Genomic DNA, 26,775 nt, shown 5'->3' on the forward strand with positions numbered 1-26,775 from the left:
AATCTACACTTGCAATGATTGCGCCTTATGTGTAGTTAACAAACCAACTGCAACGCCAAAAAGCAACATATGATCCAACTCAATATTTTAAAGCTAAACTGCATTACTTCATTGTGAAGAAACTTAAAACCTCTTTTTGAGAACAAGTTCCACAGCTTCAAATTGTAGACTGTTGGTTCGGGAGAAAACGTTTACCCAGCTATTCCAACTATGCAAGCTTGCTGCAATATTAAAGAGAGCTCGGCAATTGGTTCCGCGACAGTACAATGAAGGCTGTTAAAGTAATGTTTTGACCATAGAGGCACTCTGCTCCCATAAGCTAACTTGCCAGTGTAGTGACCTCAAATTCGGTGTAAACAGGAATTGGGACAGAGCGCAAGCTATTTCAAATATACACTAAGCAAAACAAGCTCACCCAACACTTTTTGTGTATGGCGATGGTAACCACAACTTCACAAGTGTAGCAAGAAATGGGTAAATGGTGAATTGCTTTTTTCTGTTTCAGTGCAAGGAAATGACCTGAGTTAATAACTAAACTGCTGAAAATTTGATTTCTTTGCAAAGGTGCCAAGCGCAGGCCGCATTTTAAGTTATATGTAGCAGATACTGAGTAGTGATCTAGATAAATTTCACACAAAAAGGCAATCCAACAGCACCGTTAACACAACTCAATACATGTGAACAACTACCTAAACCATCCTTTAGCCAGAAAATGTGCCTTCATAATTCAACTTGTCTACATCCCTCTACAAAATTATTTTAGCGTCCCTGTCCCAGTTACCTAACTGTAAGGACAACTGTACACCAACAACGGCGTTATCTTGCTCTCCTTTTACTAATACATCTACAAACCAACAAATCTGTCTGTCAAATGAATAGATGACAAAATCAGTCTGGCTGACCTTTGCAAATGATGAATAAATTTTTCTTAGTCTTATGCTGGTCCGCATCAAAGTTTTTCACATCAAATTGCACTCACTGAATTTTTGTAAAATAATTAAAAAAACAGTTCTTGTTGCCCCAAAAATAAAGGTTTCCTTTTTCCCGTAATACTCCATAAAACAAGCTGACTGTTGTAGCATTTTTATAGGGTTCCTAAAAGAAGCACGCAAAGATTTTGGCAAGCAAAAAACAGTAAAAATCTGATCTGGCGTACGTTTGAAAGAACATAATTACTAACTAAAGCGAAGAAATGGCAACTTTGAACAAAAGTGGCTTAACCGCTGGGCAGTGCAAAGGAAACTGCAAAAGCAAATTTTTCAGTGCGAAGTCAGCTATGGTGATGCAGCTGGAAGAATATTCAACTGCAATTTCAAGACATGAAGTTAAGCTTGATTTGTTTATTCTCAAGGTGATGGAGAAGGCACTGAAACCGTGCAGTTGACTCCTTTTGTGGATTGATTCTGAGATTTCTGAGAAGCCCAGTTATTTACACTCCCTCTTTAACTCAATTTAATTAAACTCAAAGGATATAATATTTAAATTTTGTACTGACCCTGTACGTACTTTATGCGTTTTTCGCCACCTACATGAATACCTTAAGGTGTAACGGGATGACCTGGAGAAGCTGCCCACATGTCCCTCCACTTTTATTCAGGCCTAGGGGATCTAGTACCAGAGATGGCAAAATTACTTCTAAAAAGTAATAAATTACATTGGAAACTGCAGCTTTCCGAAAGTATTTACATTAAAAAACTATTACTTTTCTAAATTCTTTAAATTCCTTTGAAACGCATAAAAAGGAAATGAAGAGGCACAAGAAAGCAGACAGAGCTCTCATTGAAGCGTTTCCTTCGCGTTAGTAGAGTTCCCATGCCTAGATATTTTATGGGCATTGGAACTCTACTTGTTCAACTTTCTTGGTCAACTTTTCATGCCGTAAGAAAAATAGACAGCCTATATCGTTGTGGGAAGTAACTGGGAAAGTAATGAGTAATTTCCATAAAATTAATGGCCTGGAGTATGTTCATACATTACTAAATTACCAATACTCAAGAGTAATTCATTGAATTACTCATTGCAACAGAAGGTAGTTTAATTACTGTCACTTTAATACTGCCAAGTATGTCTAGTACCAAGCAGTGTTTTAAGAGTGGTAAATTCTCTGGTCCTGAAAGTCCCCTAACAAAGCAACAACAGAGCATATTCTCAAGTTCACAACACCATAGTGTTTACAGCAGAAGGACATTAGAGTGGTGAAGCGATTTTATAAAAACGTTGTGTTGTGTGGGTACTTATAACTGTGGAACCTTAATAAACAATGCATAACCATTCTGATGCCCCATATTCGCAAAAAAAAATGCCGTCAATGTTTCACCGAGCCTTTAGTCCTCAAGTCGTGAAGTGACGTCTTGGTAAAAAGCCAATCACAGTTCCCCCTTATCTGCATATGTCGGCACAATGCGGGCTCCAAAAGGGTCAGATCAATCTGCATCATAATGAAATTAACCTTGCAACTGAACAGGAGGTGTCTGATCTCTGCGACTGATCAACATGATCGAACTTTCAGTTAACAATGCGGGCGAGTGACGCAGGAAGAGGTAAGCAGAATGAAAGTAAACTGGGCATCTGTAAACTGTTTACGCTGTTTTGCACGAGTCTAAACTGCATCCGTCCATCTCACGTAGCCTGTAATGGGAGTTGCGCGATCGGGAAACCTCAGACCTTAGGAGATAAATTACCAAAAGCTTAAAAAGAGAATTTACTACCTAACATGTTCATCGAAGGAACTTCGAGTAGTGGAAACTTAAACCAACCTGTCATTTACTCCTCAATCACAAAAATAACTAGCGAGAAGCAGGGACACAGCGCTGAGTCCCACCATCACGCAGTTTGATTGTTTTCTGTTTCTGGCAGTAAACAATGCTGTTAAAGCTGTTTCGTTGATTGGGTATGCTCCCCTTTGGCTCACTGCACAAACGCTTCACCATAAGTTGGCGATGAACGCTCCAAGTTGATTAGAATTCATGAAAACACACCAGAGTGTTGGGTTACAAATGTGACGCGGCCTTTGTGCCGCAGTTTTCTGAAACGCGCGCTTCTTGCGTCGATAAGGTAGTGGGGTAAAGTGTCTGACATCAATGTAGGCTAGCCTTAACGTTGGGCTGGCCCGGCGGCCTCAAGTTCACATCGCACAAGGGGCACTTTTTTTTTTGCTTTGACGATTTTTAGCCATTTGATAAAAGAGGTACGATTTCAAAGAGAATGCAGCAAAACGTAAACTTCAGCAGGTAAACTGGCTACAAATCGTACAAACAGCCAGTAGGTCTGAGTAATAGCCTCTACAGGAGGCTATATAGGTCTGAGTTTTGGTGCAATGGTTGCCACACAACAGAAGCGGCCGCGACACCGGTCACGTAACTACAAAACTGGTTTGGTAACAAATAGAGGTTGCAATTTTTTTTAAATATTGGGTTTGCAGTTGTACAGAACAATATACACAAAGATCATAAAACTTTGAACTGTTTTTACTGCGACGTCACTGCTAGTTGCGCTGCCGACTGGCGATGCGCGCATGGTTGCTTGCGATGCACCTCAAATCGAGAATTTATAAGTTGTTTCCTAATTTCCAGAAGCAATGAATTGTGAAAATATTTTGGATTTATGTTCTTAAAAGGTCATCCAAGAAGTCGAAATCAAGCGAAGACAAATGTATTTTTCTTTTCACGACCCCTTTACATTTCCGTGAGCTTCAAATTTGAAGACATTCGATTTAAAACCAAACTTTCCTTTTTTTTACTGTGCCCCAATCCTGCCTTTTCATACACACACAATTATGTTAGTGGCCACGCTTTATTTGAACACTGCTGCCTATGAAAATTTGCATTAGCTGTGTCTACCAATGAGCGCAAAAGTGGCTTGAAACAACACTTGTAAACACGGAAAAATATTAACAACCACAGAGAGTGGGTAGCTGGCAAGGACTGGCACAGAGTACCAACTATTATGCAATTTAAGAACACAACCAGAAGCACATGGATGCACATGCACAAACGAAATGTGTTTAGAAAAGTTTCCACTCTCCCTAATGAATACGCTCCTCTGCATACTTCATCTTGACACAGGCCTCTTGACACATTCATATTTTTTTCTTTTCGGGAAAGCTTCCTGCGTTTGCCTCAAATGCGTGTCGCTGCGCTAACACCATATTTTGTTCTTGCGCAAAGGTGTACTGGACTCCATATCTCAACCAACCAGTGCAAGTCATGCCTCCACAAAGTTAGGAATCGCTTCGGCGTGCAGATTGTCAGGATAAAAGAATTGGAATTCCTGCAGTCATTTGGGTTAGCGGCAGTGCATAGAGTACTTGAAAAGGGAAACGAAAATGCAAACAGTAACACTGAAAAGAAGCGGAAAAACAAAAACCGTGAAGTTGTGTCACAGCTTCAAAATATGTCCCACACCATAAGAATGGTAATGAATGACAGGAGTTGAGGTGCTGTTTTACCACCCATCAAGAATGCAGGAATGTGCACCCGCAGTGTAAGTGAGATGAACAGGACCCTGCAACTTGCCTTGAGCAGCAAACAACCTACGCGATGTTTCGATTACACTGTGAAGAATACCTGAGCCAAATATTACACGTGCGCATGAAGCAGCAAGCACGCAAATCACTGTAAAATATGCGGAAATACCAACCGCGCTCTCTTCGATTTTCCCATTTATTTATGCACAACTGGTACCTTCGAACGTACGTCATCACTGCCATGGCTGTCCTATTCGTTGTTTGTAACGCTCTGCCACCATCTGCGCTGTGCACCAATCTCTTCTATGCCTTAACCTGTACGAACAGTCTCAGCGTTTCTTTTGTTTTGAGTGTGCACGAAGTGTGAGTGAGAAGCTCAATACTTCCCTTTTAATCAGACCCTTTGAAAACAAACTTTTATAGCTTCAAAAAGCCTAACTGCGTGCTTGCGCTCAGGTAACCATGCCTGCTTTTTTGTTGATCCAGACCGGAAATACACCCGTCTACGTTATGCAGAAAAGAAGAAAACTGCCCAGCCTGCGATATATCGAAGGCCCCCTAAGAGAACACCGCTAGCCAACCCCTTCTCCGGGAGAGAGCATGCAGCTTTCATTGCGTTGTCCCACTTGTCCGCAGTGACTTGAGAGGGATCGATTATGTGCGATCTCGCATCGCACGTACCTTCCATCATAGTGAACAGATTTTCATGATTCTTTTGGGACGTGATTGCTGGCACAATATATTTTACCCCAAAATACATTCCGTGTAGTCGAGGGTAAGTGCTGCGGGTCCCTTTGATAAGCAAGGGTGCTAGATAAAGCACACCAATGCCTTCGCAAGTTGCTGTGTAGGGAAAAGGCTTATGAGATACCTCTTTTATGTGGAAAGGTCTACATAGGGCACACTAAAAGGTGTGTGAAAGTGCGATTGCGTTAACATGAACATAACGTTTCAGTTGAGAACTGCACAAGTGGGCATCACCCCATCCATACCACTGCAAGAGCACGCCTTACGCACTTAACGTGAAAATTGCCCAGGTGCAGTGATACATGAAGAAGGGAGCTACAGGAAGCTTACCACATTGGAAAGAACGTATGCGATTGTGTCAGTGACATATCAAAGGGTCTTAATATGATAGAGCGTATTTATAAGGCTGTGCACTTTCCTTATCACAATTTTTTATTCATGCAAGTGGAACCACGTAACTTTGGCCTGCAAATATGTGTTGTTACGCTGCCTGAAAGTTAGTTGCTAGTCATTGCCTGAAATCAAAAATAGACAAGCAACCAAAACAAATAGAAAACCGGGTAAGCTTTTTGAATGCTTGAGCGGGGTCACAAACTGTTACAAAATTTTAAAAACAATTCTTTCTTTAGGATCTTTGCAGCAGCCATAAAAATTTTGGAATTTGTGAGCACCAGAAAACTAGTCTGTAAACAGGTCGTCTGACACAGGGCTTCCCTCTCACAAGTGGTGCAACGTAATGAGAGCATGCATATCAATCTTCCCATGAAAACTTGCCTTGAGTCGTTCGCAACACCCAGAAAGTTTCCATAGACGCCACAAATCCCTGTCATAAGTGAAGGCGTCACGAACTGACAACCTTAGGTTGTCCAGTGCTTCATGTTCAGACGATATGCGAAAATGCTATAAATCTGGGGTTGGCAACCCCCACCCTATGAGGCAGTATTATGTGGCTCCCAGCGCAATGGTAGACCCCCTTCTACTCTCACTTTCTACCTGAAGGCCAACACGGCAGTTTTCACCTCAGCTGGCATGAAAGCTCGAGACATTCGCTCTGAAAATAAACATGACAAGTATTGCTATTCTAGTTTTGTACACTGCTTTCAATTTCCCCCCAAAAATTTATTTGCCGGCAAAGCCCCCCTCCCCTCCCAACCAATGTGCCCTCTGGCCCCCTCCGTGTCCATTGGATTAAACCCGGCTCTCCACCTGAAAAGCTTGCTGACCCCTCCTATATATTAAAAGTTGCAAATTTTTAACCTGTCACTGCTTGTTCAATTTGAAGTGAATGAAAATAACTAATATATGTTCTTTGTATGAATTACGAACGCATACAAACCCATTAAACCCTTCGTAATTTCAACAAGGGGCACATGAATACTTACTAGGGTTGAGGCTAGGCCAAGTTGATTGTAAGTTAAAAAAGCCGAGACTGCCAAATGGGCGAGATACATCAGACAAAGAAATGAGGAAAAACACACAAGTGCTGTTGTTTGTAGTCATTTCTTCGTGTTTTGTGTTGCCTGTTTTAGACATTTCCTTCCTTTTCACCCAAGACGACAGCAGACATTTTTTAAAGACAGGCCAGTTGCTCATTGCTCTCGACAATTGTGTTCAATAGAAAACACTGGTGCCATCACTGCAGGATCAGTGTTTTCTCAGAAGGATCAGTCAGACCAGTCCACCTTGGACACGTCATGGGACCGCTAACATAGGCATTTTGGGGAGAGGCACACATGGCGTCATACTGATGCCGATGTCGAAACGAAATACATCCGAAACTTTTTCGAGCATGCGCATATTAAAACGCACTTAAAATATGTTCTACCGAACACTTACAGGTTAACCTTCCTGAGTGGTATCTCCGTTTACAAAGAAGGCTTTTTTTGTAGTCATCTGTGGTTTGAAATTTTGTGCCAGCACTCCTTTAGGGGCAGATTGAAGTTTTCACTATTTCCCACACTATAATGTGGCAGGGGCCGTGCGACACACTGGAAGGCTGCACGAAAAAATGGGCAGTCAGCAATCTAGATTCCACACCATTGTGATGAAACCAAATCTTCTGAATCGCTGATCAAACCTTTCGGAGCTTATCAGTGTTTTAAGTGCAAAATGATATAGCCGTGGTGTTCGTTTTTGGTTTAGGTGCTGACTCTGAGTAAAAACAGGCAACTGAAGCTCACCTGAACCCTTAGGGAGTTCCAAGAGAATGCCAGGCATGATTTACATGATTTGCGTATAATTCTTTCAACTTTAAAATCTGCCATGCAGTTGAAGAGCTAACCGAAGAATGGTGCAACATCCTAATATTTGCAAAACAGCTTTCCTTTATTTTATGCTGCTGTCCTTATGCAACTGCATTGTAGCGGTTTGTCCTTCATGTTATCATTAGAAAATATTGTTAATTTTGACATGGAGCCCTAGAACTTTTGGCAAAATGTCAACAAAACTGTTGTAACAATCAAATATTTTGTTTGTCCTCACACCACCCATTAATTGAGATTAATACCCTAGTTACATGGCAGAAGTAACTGCAGGTAAAATGAATGGTGGTTACTAAATTTTAACTGCCGTTATCGCAAACTGCGGTGTTGGCTGTTACATGCGAAATTCTAAGTATGTTGACAGCTGTCACTTTGTTGTGAGCGTAACAAAAATAAAGTAACAAACTTTTAACCTCACCATAAAAACCAAAGGTGAAGCAGTGTAGACAAAGAATATCGTTAAACAGTTGCTTCAGACCCAAACGCGCCGCACTCGCGCACGGCGAAAAAGGGGCTTCCCCAGCAGCAGGTGACCAGCTTGTTCTCGGGTCGGTTCGGTGTTGAGAACATACAATCGCGGTGGATCTTTGACCAACGCTATCTCCAGAACTGCGAAATGCAATACATAGCACAACTTTTCACAACACTCACATCCACTTTCTCGCATGTGCAACTTCTTTTCCGCGATCAGATTGATGTCAAAGAGGGGCGACAAGGTGTTGCTGCCGGTGTCTGGGCTGGTTCGAGCCGCTTTCAGTGCCGTGCGGACCGACACGCCAGCGTGTTTGCAGGCACGGCCGACGTGCGCGAGGATCGTTTCCGAGTGCTGAAAACGTTTTATGATTGCCTGCTCTGTCTTTTTTTTGGCAATCGATGAGTGCAATTCACAAATTTAGGCTTTTCTTATAGTTGCATGGGTGGACCGGGAAACGAGCTGCTGCTCACGGGCGGTCGTGCCGACTGCGAGAGCGACGTAAAGAGCACAAGCTCCTCTTGGGGGCAGCTTCGGGGCTCGAACGCCAGGTGATTTTTTCTCACCTACGCTGATGCGCCGCCAATTGTGTCCAAACTGAATTCTGCGATTTTTGAACACTGCGGGAGCGGCAACTGCGGTTAGCGTAACCGAACTGAGGTGGCCAAGCTCAGTTGGCGTTAACCATGGTTAGCGCGGTAACTGTGCCCGTGTATCTACGGTAAAGGTATCCCAGTCCCATGTGGGAAACTAGCAGGCGAGTTTTACTTATTATATAACCAACTGAAGTGTCTGTTAAAATAGGAAATTTTAATCTCTCAGTTGGAAAAACAAAGCCCATGAAATGTGTATTTTGCGAAAACCTATTGATACAGTTCTGTCATTAGTAAGCATTACACTACATTTGCCCACCTTTGTGGGCAAATGTATAATATTGTTACGGGGCATTAATTAGATTCCCCTCAAATAGGGCGGTATTCATGTACTGTGCTAGCGGGCATCATCATCAAGAAGAGAGATGAAGAGGACGCTGACGGTGAAGCGCGTTCGCTCCCTGGCTTGCGCGGTGCTCTCTTCCATCGTGGTTTCTTATAACTAGCCTCTGAATGTGCATCATAAATACACCACTGTAAACACAGGTTTACCCTGTATCATTTGGTGGAGAGTGCTGCATTGGCCCCGTCCTGCTCTACCTCACCCCTTCCTTGGCACGAGTGAGCCGTGGACGCGGCTGACTCGGAGGTGCTGATTACGGAACTCCGAAGCGGGCGTCATCTCCGAGGCCCCACAATGGCACCGCCTACTGAAGCAACTGAAGACGCCCGATGACAGGCCTATATGTTTCAATTGCAGGCGTGTCGGCCACGTTGCACGGTATTGCCGCAGTCGCTGGTTCCCTCCCGCTCAAACCTCCTGGAACGACGATACCATTGACCATGCGCCGCGTCGTTTTGCACCTTCCTACGAGCAGCGCACTGCCGACAACCCCGCCGCATCCACTCTGCGATTTGGCCGCGCCCCTTCCCCCCAGCGCCGACAGTCTCGCTCCCCGCAGCCCCGCCGCTCTACTTCGCCGAACGACTACGTACGTCCCACATCGGAAAACTAGTGAATGCAGCTCCCGGAGGTGATGCTGCATTCCCGACCTCGGCCGAAAATCCTCTTTTGACGCTACCTACCACAGACAATTTACTTAACGTGAATGTTGACGGCGTGCCTGTCCGTGCTCTAATTGATACCGGGGCGCATATATCGGTAATGAGTGCAAATCTCCGTCGCCGCCTACGTAAAGTTATGACGCCTGCTCTGTCGTATGTTCAAGTTGCTGACGGCGGTACGCCGGCCATCGCTGGCATGTGCACCTCTCGTGTTAGTATCGCCGGCCACAACACCACTGTAGTTTTCTTTGTTTTGGACAAATGCCCTCACGACATTATCCTTGGCCGCGATTTCCTGTGTGAACATGCCGCGCTCATCGATTGTTCAGCGGGACTTCTGCATCTGGAGTTACCGGCTTTTGATAGCGACGCACCCCCGCTGCGCTTATGCTCCTGCGAATACGTTCGCCTGCCGAGTCAAGCAGCGACCTATGTTCCTCTCGCTACTTCCACGCCGGTTCCTGATGGAGACTACCTTGCCGCTCCCATCGTAGACGTTCTCCTGACGCGTGGTGTTGCCCTTCCACACACTGTTGTTACCATCAAGCACAACAGCGTTAACTTGCCTCTAATCAACTTTGGATTTCACACTCAAGTCCTTCCTGAAGGACTCACCATCGCCACCCTTGCTCCTTTCTGTGCACCTGACGTTTCTGCTTTTGCTTTGAACCGTCCGTCAATTCCCCATGAAGTCTCCGATCCGCTCCTTACCACTCCAGATAAATTTGCACCAATGATCAGCCCAAAGCTATCACCCGCACAAACAAACCAACTGCGCTGTCTTCTGACATCATTTGCCGACGTCTTTGACTTGAACGACAAAGCTTTGGGGCAAAGTTCTACAGTCACCCATCGGATCGATACAGGTGATGCGCTACCCATCCATCGGCGTCCGTACCGTGTGTCCCATAGTGAACGAGGCATCATCCAGAAAGAGGTTGACAAAATGCTCGCCAAGGACATTATCAAACCTTCCTGCAGTCCCTGGGCTTCCCCGGTAGTTTTGGTAAAGAAGAAAGATGGCACTTGGCGATTCTGTGTAGACTACCGCCACCTGAACAAAGTAACCAAGAAGGACGTCTACCCTCTTCCCAGGATCGACGACGCCTTAGATTGTCTACACGGTGCCAAATACTTTTCGTCCATTGACCTACGCTCAGGTTACTCGCAGATTGCAGTAGACGAGATGGACCGAGAAAAGACCGCCTTTGTCACCCCAGACGGTTTATATCAGTTCAAGGTTATGCCTTTCGGTCTCTGCAAAGCGCCAGCTACCTTCGAACGCATGATGGACTCTCTCCTGCGGGGATTCAAATGGTCCACATGCCTGTGCTACCTCGATGACGTCATTATTTTTTCTCCATCGTTCGAGGCTCATCTCCATCACCTGTCCGAAATACTTGCTATTTTGCGTCAAGCGAACCTACAACTCAACTCCGCGAAATGCCGATTCGCCAGGCGCGAACTAACTATCTTGGGCCACCTTGTCGACACAAATGGAGTGCAGCCTGACCCCGACAAAGTAAAGGCGGTTAGAGATTTTCCGGTGCCCCGGTCATCGAAAGACGTTCGAAGTTTTGTAGGCCTGTGCTCCTATTTCCGTCGCTTCATCCGAGGCTTCGCTGATATCGCCCGCCCTCTCACCGACCTTCTCAAAAAGGATTCCGTCTTTTCGTGGGGAAGTGAGCAAGCTCAGGCTTTCAAGACCCTGATCTCACTCTTAACAACTTCGCCCATTTTAGCTCACTTCGATGTTGCCGCTCCCACTGAAGTACGGACTGACGCTAGTGGTCACGGCATTGGAGCCGTCTTAGCTCAACGCCAAACGGGCCACGACCGCGTTATTGCCTACGCCAGCCGCCTGCTGACACCAGCTGAACGAAATTATTCTATTACTCAACGGGAATGCCTTGCCCTAGTGTGGGCTGTCGCCAAATTTCGCCCATACCTCTACGGTCGACAATTTTCCGTCGTGACAGATCACCACGCGCTATGCTGGCTTGCGTCCCTGAAAGACCCGACCGGACGCCTCGGGCGCTGGGCTCTGCGGCTGCAGGAGTACTCGTATTCTGTAGTCTATAAATCCGGCCGCCTCCATCAAGACGCTGACTGTCTATCGCGGTACCCAGTCGAGCCTCCCGATCCTACAAGTTGCGACTCACTCGCCACCTCGGTCTTGTCTATTTCCTCCTTTCAACAGCTTGCCGCTGAGCAGCGCCTTGACGTCTCCTTGAGCAGGATCATCAACCGCTTAACCGCTGCCCCCTCCGACCCTTCACTGCGGTTGTTCCGAATGCAGGATGGCGTCCTCTATCGCCGCAATGTCCGCCCGGATGGTCCTGATCTGCTTCCTGTAGTACCTGAGCACCTTCGTACAGATGTACTAAGGCAGCTCCACGACCTTCCAACAGCTGGCCATCTAGGGGTTTTCCGGACCTATGACCGCGTGCGACGCCGTTTCTTCTGGCCGGGGCTCTACCGCTCGGTTCGCCGTTATGTCGGCGCCTGTGACATGTGCCAACGCCGAAAAGTGCCTACCACGCTACCCGCCGGTCTTCTTCAGCCGCTCGATATACCTACTGAGCCATTCTTCCGAGTTGGTTTAGATCTCCTCGGTCCGTTTCCCCGGTCTGCGAACGGCAACAAGTGGATTGCCGTGGCCACCGATTATGCGACACGATACGCAATCACGCGGGCTCTTCCGACCAGCTGCGCAACTGATGTAGCCGATTTCCTCCTGCACGACGTCATCTTACACCACGGTGCTCCTCGGCAGCTCCTGACAGACCGCGGACGATACTTCCTTTCCCGAGTAGTAGACGACATCCTCCGCTCATGCGCAACCGTTCACAAGGTTACTACCGCCTACCACCCTCAGACCAACGGCCTCACAGAGCGCCTTAACCGGACTTTAACAGATATGCTGTCAATGTACGTTTCTGACGACCATGGTGATTGGGACATTGCCTTGCCTTACATAACGTTTGCCTACAATTCGTCACGCCTTGATACTGCCGGATTCTCTCCCTTCTACCTACTATTCGGCCGAGAGCCGACGTTACCACTGGACACTCTATTTCAACACCCTCTGCCACCTTCCGCATATGCACAAGACGCCATCACCCGCGCTAACTTTGCCCGCAACATTGCTCGCGTCAGGCTCGCTTCGTCCCAGCGCTCTCAAAAGGATCGCTATGACTGCCGCCACAGCACCCGCCACTTTGCACCTGGATCCCTGGTGCTGCTCTGGTGTCCTGCACGCCGTGTAGGGCGTTCGGAAAAGCTTCTAGCCAGGTACTACGGCCCCTACCGTGTCGTACGCCAAGTGACGGAGGTCAATTACGAAATCACCCCGCTGGTTCCGTCAGACTCATCCCGCTCTCCACAAACAGACGTCGTCCACGTCACGCGTCTTAAGCCATACCGCTCGCAACCTACAGCTTTACCCTGACAAGCACCGAGACGGCGCTTCTACCACCGGGGGGGTTGTGTTACGGGGCATTAATTAGATTCCCCTCAAATAGGACGGTATTCATGTACTGTGCTAGCGGGCATCATCATCAAGAAGAGAGATGAAGAGGACGCTGACGGTGAAGCGCGTTCGCTCCCTGGCTTGCGCGGTGCTCTCTTCCATCGTGGTTTCTTATAACTAGCCTCTGAATGTGCATCGTAAATACACCACTGTAAACACAGGTTTACCCTGTATCAATATAATGCCCACCTCAGCCGTGCTGCAGTACATTAGCATTTATTCGAATGATCACTAAGATCAAAAAGCCCCATAGCAGCCACTACCCTCAGCGGTGGGTCAGTGGCTCCGGCGTTGTGCTGCTGAGCACGAGGTCGCGATTTCGATTCCCGGCCCCGGCCGCCGCTTTTTTGATGGAGGCGAAAAGCAGAAACGCCCGTGTGCACGAGATTTCGGCGCACATTAAAGATCCCCAGGTGGTCAAAATTATTCCGGAGACCTCTACTACGGCGCGCCTCATCGCCTGCGTTGAGTCGGCGCGTTAAACCCTGCAATCACTCAATCGAACTCTTAGCAGCCACTGAGTAAAAAGGTTTGTGGGAATGGCGGGAAAGGAATGCTTCTATCATAAAAATGCAAAACCTGGACCTCGTATTTATATTACTGCCCTTTTTACAGCCTACATACCGTTGGCTTTATTTCAGTTGTTTCAATTACGGCATAGTACCGCATTTCCGCTTTAGTGTTGTATAATAAAATAAGAGTGTTGCAAGAAGCACACGCCGCAAAACTCTGCGCATAGGTGTCCTCGCAGTGTTGAACCTAAAAAAAAAAGCCCACGCAATAAGAAACAAACACGCCAATTTTTTTGCACTACGTGTATGAATGGTCAGTTGCCTAGATTGTAAAACTCTGCTGCCCCAATATTGTTGAGGCCGCGGAAATGGCAGGGAACAAACTCCGTATGCTCTCAAAAGCTTTGCAGCCAGAGAAGTTTTAGCGTGCAGTCGTAGCTGACAAAGAAAGATGCTAAAAAGGTGTGTATGTGTGGGTAGAGGGATAGGGAGGGGGCATCAATAGTTGCTCACTAAAGCCATTAGCGGGTGCCTTACAACTAAAGGTAGAAAAACTATTTTCTGTGTAAAAAGTGCGTGAATGCATTTGACTACTCGCTGTTTAGAAGTACATCACTTTCAAAGCTCACTGACGACCTATTTTTATGAGGTTCGCAGCACTGTAGAAAACCACGGCTTCTTTCTTAGCAACTACGACTGCTCTGAAATGACAGCCAGGCTGCACTCTAAACTTTTCTACCAGAAATACTGTTTTGCGAAGAAGAAACTATTCGCCGGAGTGTTTCACTAAGCATCATTTTTACTGCTTTCAAAACAGCGGTTTATTTTTAGGGCAGAAACATGGCTTGTTCGAATGTTTCTTTTTTTATACTAGCTTTCTAAGGAAGGTTTGCAACCTCCATTTACAGGCTAGCAGTGTACTGGTTTCGCAATGAAAAAAAAAACCCACCAGCCGGCAAAATTCACGTCTCTGCTGCGGTGGTGCTCACCGGATAGCAGCGGCTCATGCACTAACCCAAAGCAGAGAAGCATGCACGCACCACCATTTGCAAGTAAAATGCCTACAGGCTCTTCGAGCAAAATCTTCTTAGAAATGTCATCACATCTAAAAATGCACTTCTTTCCTTTCGTGCATGAAAATGCGCTACAATTTCTTACTATCTTAACTGGAACTTTACAAACCGATACAAACCTCGACTTCTTAGAAGCTCTTGATCGAGGTCTGTATTGTGATAATTGCTTAACATTATCTACCTCAGCACTGGCTCACTACTTCAGGCACCCCACTGACTCCAGGAACCTACCAGAAAAAATGCACACTTGGCTTTTTCCACATCGGCATAGTGAATGGCAAAAAACCGCTGCCTCTTGAGCTAGTGCCGTAGTACTGACAGGAACATTGTCAGGTTGTTCAATTCCATGGTTATTAACACAGTAAGCTTCTAGTCAACACCAGACGTTAGAAACTTGCACAGGAAAGCATACTAAAAAAACTGAGCAAGCCTTGTCTACACAGTACAAGAACTTTTGAACTTGTGCTTGGTTGCTGCAGTGAATTTTCTGAGGAAGCATAAAAAAATGCTGATTAAAAGGCAATAAAGACGAATTGCTGATGAATTTACATTGGCAATATTTAGTTATTTGTATGATTATAATTTATGTTTTTCCAACTGCCCCTAATAAGGAAGTTTTTATGCGCAGACTCAATTTCCGACTGAATAAAAAAAACGTTCAGAGCACACATCCTGAACTTTTGTGAGAAGCTGCATCTTTCACGGTTTTCGATAATGCTATGAACTTTCTAAAAATAACGCACCGATGAGGTTAGATAGTGCCATTACCATCAAATGGTGCTTTGTCAATTGCATTTCATACGATTTGTCTCAGCACCAAGGTTTTGGCAAGTACAATTTCATTCAATGAGTCAGCACCCTTCAGCTTAACAGTGCACTAGAGAGCACACTCAAGTTGAGCGAGAACCAATTGCACGGCGGGTTTCCATGCTGTGCACAGGCTGCAAATGCACCGTGCCGCATGTTGTCTTTTCAGATGCATGGCCTCTGAGTGGTATATATTGTCATTACAGTACTGTAGAATATAACAGCTGTACCCAAATTTTTCAGTCTTTTTTTTCCTCTCGCATGCAGGTCGGCCTGCCTTGGGTGAAAAGAACAATGCGCAAAGGCTAATTGTTTTAGCACCACTGCACAGTTGTTGAGTACAAAAAAAGATAACAAATACAAGATTGTTATGCAATTAAAACTATAACTAAGATTTAGGGGGTCCCCGAGTGCTTCCGCCAATACATAATCACGCCCATTTGAACATATTTGAATGTACCACCTTTTCAAAAATACGTGTTTTCGTACGCTAATTTTAGAGCCCAGTTCTTCATTCCCATCCCATTATCTATCGCTAATTTCTGTTCCCTACAGGTTAGCAGTGTTCATTTTATAGACGAGAAACAAACAAATACTATCCATTTTCTAATGCCATAGCTCAGCTCTGCGGGTATGGTGAGCGCACAGCTAATTCGTAGGGTGTAGGAGTCGGCTGCCGCAATTGACTGGAAAAAGGCTGGCACAGCGAAATACGGCTCCACAAACCGCGATTCGGTGAGAACAACCCACCGCATGGTCCATTTGCAGCCTGTGTAACGAATACGCAATGATCTCATGCAACTAGCTTTCACTCGCCTCTAACCCACTTTCTACTGCACTGTTAAACTGTAGGTTGCTAACTGTTGAATATGAACTTACCAATTTTCAAATTAAATTAGCTGTCCGATTGAGCCACACTATACGCATTCCAATGCGGCTGGTGGCATATGGCTGGGGCCGTGGCTACTCCCGCTGTCCCCAGGGAAATGCCTGCACGGCACCACAATATTTCCGGGAAAATGGCGCCAGCTGAGCGGGTAGGAAAATTGTGGTGTATAATCAGGGTGTCTACCAAACTGGTGCGTCAAAGTTTCCCGAGTTTTTCAAAATTTCAATCAGTGCTTTAAAAAACTGCCATGAGCTACATAAGTTCATTCATCTCTAGGCAGTCTAAAAATGTCACATGATGCTGTCAGAATCAAGTATGCTGAACAATGAAGGAGGTGAACAAATAGCATAAATTTCTTTAAATGAATTGAAATAGTTAAATACAAATACGAAAGTTACTGTATTTAGTCGATGATAACACGTTTTTTTTGCACCCTGCAGCCAACCCTCGAGTTACTATCGAACACCGCAACTCGAGTTGCCTAAAAATTGCAATGATGCACCCAATTGTCATCAATGGCTTCAGTTTTGGCCATTTGGCAATCCATGTCAGCAAGATGTGCCAGAGGTGTTCGGGTCCACTACAAGCTAAGATCGACTTTTTCGGTTCCTTGCTTTTTGCTGCGCTTGTTGACAGCGTGCGCACCATTTCTCCTTTGTTTTTGTGCCATGCTTTTGTTTTGAAGCATAGGTAACTTTTATTGCCCTCAAGTGTTTCAATACCTGTTCAGCTCCCCTTGTTACGGCAACGTGTTGCACTCAGTATGACACATGATATTTTAATGGCTCAAGTAATCCGCAATGCGGCAGCTCCCCGACGAGTCAACATCGACCGTCTGTGGATGGCAGCTACTGCGGGAGCGCCCTTTTACATGCGAACACTGCCCAAGAAGTTTCCGAGGGCCTTGTTACAGCGGCCACGTCGAATTACATAAGAGTGCTGCTTATGTCGTCACCAAAGAGTGTAACCGCCTTTTGGCGGTGAGTGTTGAACTGATACAGCTCAAAACAAGTAATATCGCTCTACAGATGGGCTTCCTGCGAAGTTGTAAGTGTCAAAGGTGGGTGCCTAGCCCAAGTGTTCGAAAAATAAATGTGCTTTTCTATAATTCTACAGGCCTCGCGAGAGCACTTTGGCCGCTTTTCTTTTTTTTTTGGCGCTACAGAAAGGTACCCCTGAAGAAAGTTACCCCTTGAAAGTTACCCCTTGACAGAAAGTTACCCTTTTAGCAGCTGGAAGCTTGTGCCGATGCCCCATGCACATCCTGTCTGCAGAAATACTGGCGTAAGTCCTGCAGCATTGGTCGAAGCGGACGTCACTGCGTTGGCTGTGCCGATTGTGCCCTGTCGCTGGGACTGGGATCCGGTCTTCTGCTGGGGGCTCGAACCTTCCAGCCGGGCGTTGGCGGTCGCACAGCGTCGTAAGGTGCCGACGTGAACAAAGGCCGCATACCAGACGGTTCGCTGACCTGCACTGCTTTTCTAAGCGATTGCCCTTGCCGCATCTTAAGTAGCACTTGCTTGCCTGCAGACGCTTCCGTTTCTACTCGGGCGACATTGGCGCTCTGCAGTAGGCGATGAAATGGCCCCGAGCGTTACAACGTTCACACCCGTGTAGCCCCGAAGACGGCGATTGGGTACCGAGAGTCATCGCAGTTGGTGAATCGGTGCGCGGAGGCGAAGACTGCTGTCTACTCTGGCCGCGGCGCGTGGACGGAACCGAACAAGCGGACACGCTCTCCTCTCGAATCTCCACCTGGACGCGGAGAAAGTCCAGGATCACCTTGATTTTCTTGGATCTGGCGGAAGGGGACGCGGACACCTCGGATGCGTCCTGGTGCTCCTCCTTCAGCCTTTGCTGTACAGGAGGCCCAGGTTGTGCGGCAAGGTCCGCAGCAGTACGCGATGGAGCACGATGGAATACTTGTCCGAGGAAACGCCCAGGCCCTCCAACGCGTTTATGCGAAACGTGACCGTGTCGTAGAGGACCCGGAATTTGTCGGTGTCGGCCGAATTCTGCACCGGCTCTTATGCGAGCAATTTGTCCAGGTGGTCATCCACGAGGTCTTTCCGCCCAAAACTGTTGGTAATGATTTTAACAGCGAAGTCGTAATTGTCGTCGCCCAGCCTGATGCCATCGATCCCATCCTTGTCGGGACCGGTCAAGTAGGAGAGCAGATACCGTATTTACCCGATTCTAACGCGCACTTTTTTTCAGGAAAAATAGGCCGAAAAATTACATGCGCGTAAGAATTGGATACGAACCTGAAACGGCCCAAACAGTGGAAATTTCGTCCCACCAAAGGCCATCACCATCTCAAGATGGCGCCAAAGCTTTTATTAACAACAATTTTTCGGACGCAAGAAGCATAGGCGCCTAGGCTTTTCTATCGGCGTTCACACAAATCGTGAAATTGTTCCACTTGCGCGCTTGATAACATCAATGGCAGCAGCGGCTCTCACGTGTTCAAAACGAGTGGTCGGATGAAGCGTGCGCCATTGGAGAAGCTCCTGGGATGCCCGAGCGAGGCGTGGGCCATGATTCCATCGACCACGGTTAAACGTCCGTTCAGAAGTGTTGCATCGCGAACGCGCTTGACGGCACAGCGGACGAGATGTTGTGGGCAGCGGAGAGCGACGATGAGTGAGATGAATGAGATTACTTCGGGAAATAAATCGCCCGTTTCTCTCGCATTCGTTTTTCTTGCTCACAAAGTTCCGTGCGCGTTACAAACGGAGGTGCAATTTTTTTTGTTTTTTGTGCCTGGAAAATCAGGTGCGCGTTAGAATCGGGGGTGCGTTAGAATCGGGTAAGTATGGTACCTAAACTTATCGATGCGTGGCAAAGTCGCGTTCGAGTGAATGCTGGACTCGGACTGGTCCCATAACCCTTGCAAGTCGCGTCGGTCGCCCGAGAAGTTCGGTATCTGGAGCTTCGGGAGTGCGGCGAAGCGGGTTCCCTTTGTGTTGTCAAGGGTTCCTGGTCGAGGCTGCGAAGGTGCGCACGCGCAAGGCTCACCAGACTCGGCTGTAGCTGCGCTGGCTGAAGGTTCCGGGCTCGTGACGGAGCGCACGCACGTGCGAAGGGCGAAGATGCGCTCGTCGTAGTCAATGGCATCCAAAACGTCAGCGTTAAAGTCCTCTTCTGCGAGAGCCGCCTGAATATGTCTGTCCAGCTCGTGCAATGCTCGCTGCTTGTCGAGAATTATATCCAGAAGCGTCTGAAATTGGAGAAGCGGTGCCGCCGGGTTCTGCAGGAGCGCGTCGGGTGCCGTAATATTTATCGTGAAGGTGGTGCGAATAACTCGCCGGCGGCGACGAAGCGATTCCATAGCGCGAGTCGGCGGGACCGGATGGCTGGGGTTTCGGCACCAGAGAATGTGTATCGAAAGGAAACCACTAAACCAGACGTCCCGCTATCAACGATGCCTTCGAACGACTGCCGCGAGAGCCGCGCTCGTGGAGCGAGCCCCCGCGGCCTGCCTCGTGGCGGGCTTCTATCTCTTTATTCAACACAGGTATTTCGGCAAATACCAGGTATTCACATATTGTCGCGTAGATTGTGAGTTAATAAGAGCAATCCCCTGTTTAAGGTGTTTACGGGTTACTGCACTATGTACCATCTCCAAGTGATGAATATGTGCCATGTTTCCTGGTCAGCCAGCTAGCACAAAAACGAAGACACACACGCGCGCCCCGGGCCCCGCGCGCTTGATTCGGTCAGCAATTTTTACTGAGATCTCTCGTGTTCTATTGCCTTTACATTTTAGGCGCCGCCCCTGATAAATTGGTGCAACACCGTACCGCCGATTTTGACTGCGTCTATCGGGACGCAACAAGATATTAAACAGCTCATTGTACAATACATTATAAAAACAAGAAAAATAAGGCGTATTTACAGTGGGTAAAGTAGCAGGCTGGTCTCGAACACAAATCCCTCGTTTGCTTAAACAATCCCAACGGTGGTGATCAGATATTTTTGAGAGTCAGGGCGGTTGCTCTCTGCACAGGCATGAGTGACTCTACCCCTTTCCTGTCACCGTGCCCTTTACGACGTGGTGAGGTCTAAGTAAGGACACTGGCTAACCCCGAAGATGCTTAAAAACGTCTTCAAATTCCACGGCCCGAGAGTGTTTCACATTTGCGTGCGCTTCTTGTTGCCGTTTTCTGTGCATTGAATAGTACTTACCTCGAGCTTATAAGCTTTACCCACCTATTTCTGCACCACTTCACATTGCAATATCGCATCATGGAGATTTATAAGGTGTCTTCAGTGCGGGTCAGAAATAGTGTCGAAAGCCAAAGATGTGTTGAACAGAAACAAAGCTGAAACCATCTGGATTCCCTCCCCAAAAATGAACATTACAACTATATTCCCACATGTATGCGGGTTGGCAATATTAGTAAAGGATTCATCTTGTAGTAGTAGGTAAACACTTTTATTTTTTTTTCTTCCAGAAAAGATGACGTCTGCAGAAGCTGAAGAGTCCGCGCCTGAACTTTGAAAGCTTAGATAGCACGTGCTCATTTCTTCGTAAGAGCTCACGTTTTTTTTCTACTCCTGTAGTTGTTCTGCAACGCCATAGGTAGAATGGTATTTTTTTCTTTGTTCAAGATTTATAAATTTTCAACTGCTAGGTGTATTTGTTAGAGCGTACGTGAGATAAAAGATAAAAAGGGTATTTGTTTCAGCCCCTCTCTGCATTGTAAAACGAACAGTGACTTTGGCAAATTGACGTCAGTGTCACTTGATATGTTTAAGCATTTTAAAGCAATCTTGCAAGACCTGTTAGCTCATTAAATGAAAAGCTCAATCGAGATGTTGGCGGCAAATGTCGTCTGTGCAGAGTGTATGTTTTTACTTATATCCAAAAGCTCACACTTTCGGTGCAGTATCTCGCATTTTCCAAACCATTGGCGTGTCTTTCTGACACTGACATTTACACGAACGTACGCCTGGCGTAGGCCTGACGTGTAAGGAAGCTAAGGTATTCCGTTTGGAACATGTTTCTTTCCTTAGGTGAAGAGAAGCATTGCCTGCTCAGCGCATCCGGGTTGTAAAGGCACGTACGTTATAATGATGATGATGATGATTAGTGGCTTTCTCTTTGAATCAGGGCGTCGGTTGTCAGTAACCGAATTGCCTGTTTTATTACGTTTACTTGCCCTACTCCCAGGTTAACCTATAGATTTGCTTCCTCCCTCCCATCTCTCCCTCTTTTCTGTATTAAACTCATCGCCCCCACCGCCCTTTTTTCTCCCCTCGCTGTTCTAAATTCTCGGCTGCCTGATTACTACACCTGCGTACCCATCCCTTCCCTGCTTTTACTCCACAACCACTCCAGTTGCCTCTTGGTCACCTCTATGGCCTTGAAGTTGAGGTTCTTCCTCGCCCCAAATCCCAAAGCCTCCGCCAGCGTCGTTTCCCCCTTACCCCGCGGTGGCCGTATCTCTCTGCAGCTCCTGCCAATATGGTGTATAGCACTCCTGCAACGTCCTCACACGCTATCCTGCTAGTCTATAATTACTTGTTTGCTCTATTACAGTGCTTCTTATTACAAAATTCAGCTGCAGTTGTCGACACTCGCGAAAACCGTGCTGGAGTGCATCTCTGGTCTAATAAACCGGTCCGAAGAATAATAACCACTAATAAACGGTCCTAAACCAGTCCGTTTTGCGGGCAGGTTCTCTTATGCTTTCAAAAGTTTTTCTCGCGCTGCCGAGAGTAAATATTGCCACAGCGCATAACCAAGGACATTTGCAGGCTGTGCAACAAGTGGCATCATTCATTTGATTGAGTGTAGGGTTTAACACGCCGAGGCAACGCAGGCGATGAGGCGTACAGTAGTGGAGGGGTCAGGATTAGTTTTACCAACCTGGGGATCTATAACGCGCCCCGAAACCTCGTAAATAGACGCGTATTCGCTTCTTACTTCTATCAGAAAAACGGTCGCCGCAGCCGGAAATTGAAGCCGCGAGCTCACGCTCAGCAGCGCAAAGCCTTAGCCACTGAGCCACCACAGCGCGTAATAAGTGGAATAGCGCGATTCGCGTAGACAGTGTGCGCTCTGCGTGAACGAGAACAAGACACATACGATGAACATCGTGCTACTGATAATGCAGTAAGTTCTCCCCCACTTTAAACGTATTTTGACGTGGCGTCGATACCAACCACCACACTGTGGTGTAAGCAGGGCACAGTCCCGCAAATGGGTTTATACATCATGTTTGAAAAGGGAAGCATCATGAGAGGGAACCCTCGCCAGCAGTCAGTGGCTAGGACAGTCATAAAAAGAGGAAAAAAGGCACCGCGGAAACAATGCGCACAGTGCCTTTTATAATTTCTCAGCTAATAGTGATTGCGTTATTAAAATTCTTGAAGGATATGGTTAAAAATTTATTGCTTTGCTTCCATGCACATCCATGTTCTAGAGGGGTGTGTCTCATGCTCATTTAAAAAGAGAGGAGTCTTACAAATCCTCACCTTGTGACACTGGGTGTCTCCATGACTGTTTTTGCTGGCTGTGATTACCTCTTTTGCCGCAGCACGTTTACAGCAGACTCTGCTAAAACAGCATCATTAGGTTCGCTCAGAAATGTGAGGGAGTGCTTGACATTAACGAAGATGTTTTAAAGGTTTACGAATCATTTGTTGAACTGAAATGACTTCTAACATTGCTGCTGAGAGACCTAACCTGAAACAAAGACCGTCGCAAGCCATCACGGCACAGTAGTATTTTGCGGATGCTCCTAATACACCACAACTCTTTAGATATCTTGACAAAGCACTGCAATAACTGCCAGGAACTGCAAAAATACACCATGAGGAATATTCTCTTCAGCAAGAAATTGAAATGGTTAGCTATATGTTTTCAAAAACCCCACTACTTATATGTAAACACAAAATTGTTGTTGCAGGGTAGACTATAGACGGATGTTTCATTGATATCACAGACAATATATCTAAAAAAAACATTCAGTTCTAGATGACTGGTCAAATAATATAATAAAAACCTTCATATCTTCAAATTTCAAAAGCATTTGGTCAGTTGTTTTATTTCAGCCAGGAAAAATCCTTTCTAATCAAAAACGGCAGAAATATTGAAACACTTTTATGCTTCGCTCTTTAGCGCCGTAACATAGGCACGGTAATGTGTTATGGACTGACAATCAAAAATGTATTATGAGTGCGTTGCCTTCACGGTAGTATTCAAGTTATCAAATCAAAGAGAACTAGCCCAGGTCTCATGGGAAACTCCCAGTAATGTTTTTGGCGGTGGCTCAGCTGTGCCTGTGGCAATAGGACTTGGAAGTATCCACAGAAAATTGTTTCCATGTCTCAACAATTTTTTTAGGCTCGCAATGATTTATTACCAGTAAAACGTGGTGTATTCGTAGCAATGAATTCCTCTGAATTATAAAGATCGTCCGACTTTCGAGATAAAAAAAATCCGAAAATTTGTGGACAGGTCTCTGAAGTAAGAGGTAATGCGAGTAGTAAAAGCTCCATAGCAAAGGGAAGTTTGCGAAATCATGGTAAAAAAATCCGAAAAAGCTAGAAAGTTAAAATTTTTAAGACAAAAGATGTTCGTGATGCCCGGTTGTTTCACGTTTGCTCTTGTTTGCGGACGGGGAACGGACGCGGGACATCCCCCCGAGCAAGAGACGCTAACATCCTTCTCTAATGTTTTCAGTTCGTCGGTTCTATTGACGTTCAGCTTTGCGTGCCTTCATTCTATCAGTAGCTTATTGACGTTGTTTGGATGAGTCAAGGACATAAGGCACGTTCGTAGCAATTGCTCCTGTCTCCGTTGGTAGCGCAGTGGGAAGAGCGTCGCGTATCTCCCGTTGCGGCCAGAAAGTCGTGGGATCGTAACCGTGCACCGCTAAATATTTCTTTTTTATAGTGTAGGGGGAGAGCTGCGGGCAACAGACGGACGCCGGACATAGCCCCGAGAAAGAGATGCTTTGCATCTAAAAAACTGAGAGACAATGAAAGGACCAGAGGGGCGCGGGACTGGAGCAGTTGGAGTTTCGTGGAAGAGGTATTCGTCATGAAGTAGACCTTGTTGGCTGCTACTGACGATGATAATGCAAAATTTGGGTTTCTGGCGAGGACTAGGGTTTGTTTTCTCTAGAGTTACACCAGCCTTGTACCAGTACTGCAAGCTAGGTCAAGTTTTTTACCGCGGGTTATCAAAATTGAACGCTGGTTGTCAATTGAACACCAGCCTCTCTTCTTTATAACCTACGCTCTCGCAAGAATTTTAAGTAACTGAATAAAGTTGTAAACCAAAGCCCCACAAACTCGTCGACTGCGGAACTTATTCCGGCATATTTTGTAAATATTTTTATTGTAGCTACTACATCTCAAAAGGGCAATCTTTTCGGTGGCGAAGTGTCAAGTGACTGGTGGGGTGCCTTAAGAAATCAAACGCCTCCTGCACACAATTGCATCTTTCGAGCATTGGACTAAAAACCGATATAGACGTCGAACAGATTGACGCCGCTGGCTGTCGTCAGGCTCAATGGGAAGGTTACAAGAGATCAGGTGTGAATAAAATCTTAACCACATACCGACTCGGTTGTCGTTGTACAGTGATGGTGATTACACCCATCAGAGACTCATGGGGATTCAAAAACTGCCTCTGACCACGACATCAATAATTCCACCATTTAGGGACACTGAAAAGGTTTTTATAAATTCTTCAGACAATATTTCAACAACTGTGAATGTGCTTGCAGGAGGTAATTTAAAAGAAAAACAAATTTAAGAGGACCATTATTTCGTATGGCAAACCAACGTTTCAGACTTTCTTCAAATGGCTTTGCCCCACCAACTTCGGGGATGGTTTTTTACAACAGTATTTGTACATGCAAAATTACTAAAAATTTCTGCTCGGAAGAATTTGACTTTATTTTGTTCGTTCTTTGATGGTTTATTTGTATAATATTGGGATTTATGCTCATTTAGGTGTATGAAATCAAGCACGCCCCACACTGGCGCTTATGCAAAATGTGTATTCACTTCCATTGTTTGTGGAGTTCGCTTCAACAGATCTTAAACTCCATATGCCTCCCGTGACTCCCAAGCATGTAGAAAAATATCAGGTTCGTTAACGGCCGAAAACAAGTAAAAAAAACACCAATTTAGGTATGCATATTCAGGTATTCAGGTATTCACTATGAGGTATTCAGGTTGTAGCGAAAGGGAACCAGTAAACCAGACGTCAGGGATACCAATGATGCCTATGAACGACTGCCGCGAGAGGCGCGCTCGTGGAGCGAGCCCCCGCTGCCTGCCTCGTGGCGCGCTTCTTTCTCTTTTTTCAACATACTTACGCTGCCCCAGATTGATCAGGGGTTTGCTTCAAAAAAGCACAGCCGCTGCACTGGGCGACGTATTTCCCGTCCAGATGACAGGCGTAGGGTATACGAGCGCACAACTCCGCCGCGACCGGGAAATAGTACAAGAATGTTCTCAAGTTGCCAGAAGGCCGCAGGCGCTTTGTCCTGTACGAGCACTACGTTCCCCACTTGGAGCCAGGAGGGAAGCTGCGTTGTTGCCTCGTGAGAGGATCGGAGCCACAGGAGGTACTCTAGTTTCCATCGACGCCACAGACGCTTCGTTACGATTTGACGGTGCCGAGCTCGTCTGCGTAGCTCGCTGCCCGTGGACAGCGGTTCTGGAAGGCCGAGTTGCTGAGGCAGGCACGTGTTCTTTTGCCCAGCCAGAAGTGCACTGTGGTCAGCGGGCATGGCTCAGCCTTGTCTGCCGAGAGATAGGTAAGGGCTGGCTGTTAAATACTGCCTCGACTTCGCAAAGCGTCGTATACAGCTCTTCAGATTTTATGCAACTGCGACCGAGGATTCGCCGTAATGTCTCCTTTGTGAGCCGGATTAAGCGTTTTCACGAACCACCCAACCACGGAGCTCTTTCGACGTTACATTTCCAGGAAATGTTATGGCCACTGCAAACATCAAGGACGGGGTCTTCTGGACCCGAACGGAGAGAGCGTGCGCAGTGGTGGAAGGCTAAGGCGTTATCCGAGCAGATTGTCGATGGAATGCCGCGTCTAGCGATAAACCGCCTGAAAGCAGACAAGAAACTCGATGACGTCATCTAAGTTGTAAGCTCAAGGTGGACGACTCGTGTCACACCAAAGGAAAAAACGGCGACGTAACCCTTTGTTCGGCAGGATTCTTCGTGCGACAGAACAGCGGTCCACAGAAGTCTACACCGACAACGTCGAACGGACTGGATTTGGCGATACGATCTCGGGGCGGAAGCACCACTGGAGCTGTTTCTGGTGTGCGTTTGTGTCGACGAAAAAGCAAGCATCCGTGCAGCACTTTCTTC

Source organism: Haemaphysalis longicornis, unplaced genomic scaffold, assembly GCF_048455015.1.
Source record: "Haemaphysalis longicornis isolate Haplotype H1 unplaced genomic scaffold, Haemaphysalis longicornis Haplotype H1 scaffold_5, whole genome shotgun sequence".
In the NCBI taxonomy this organism is placed as follows: domain Eukaryota; kingdom Metazoa; phylum Arthropoda; class Arachnida; order Ixodida; family Ixodidae; genus Haemaphysalis; species Haemaphysalis longicornis.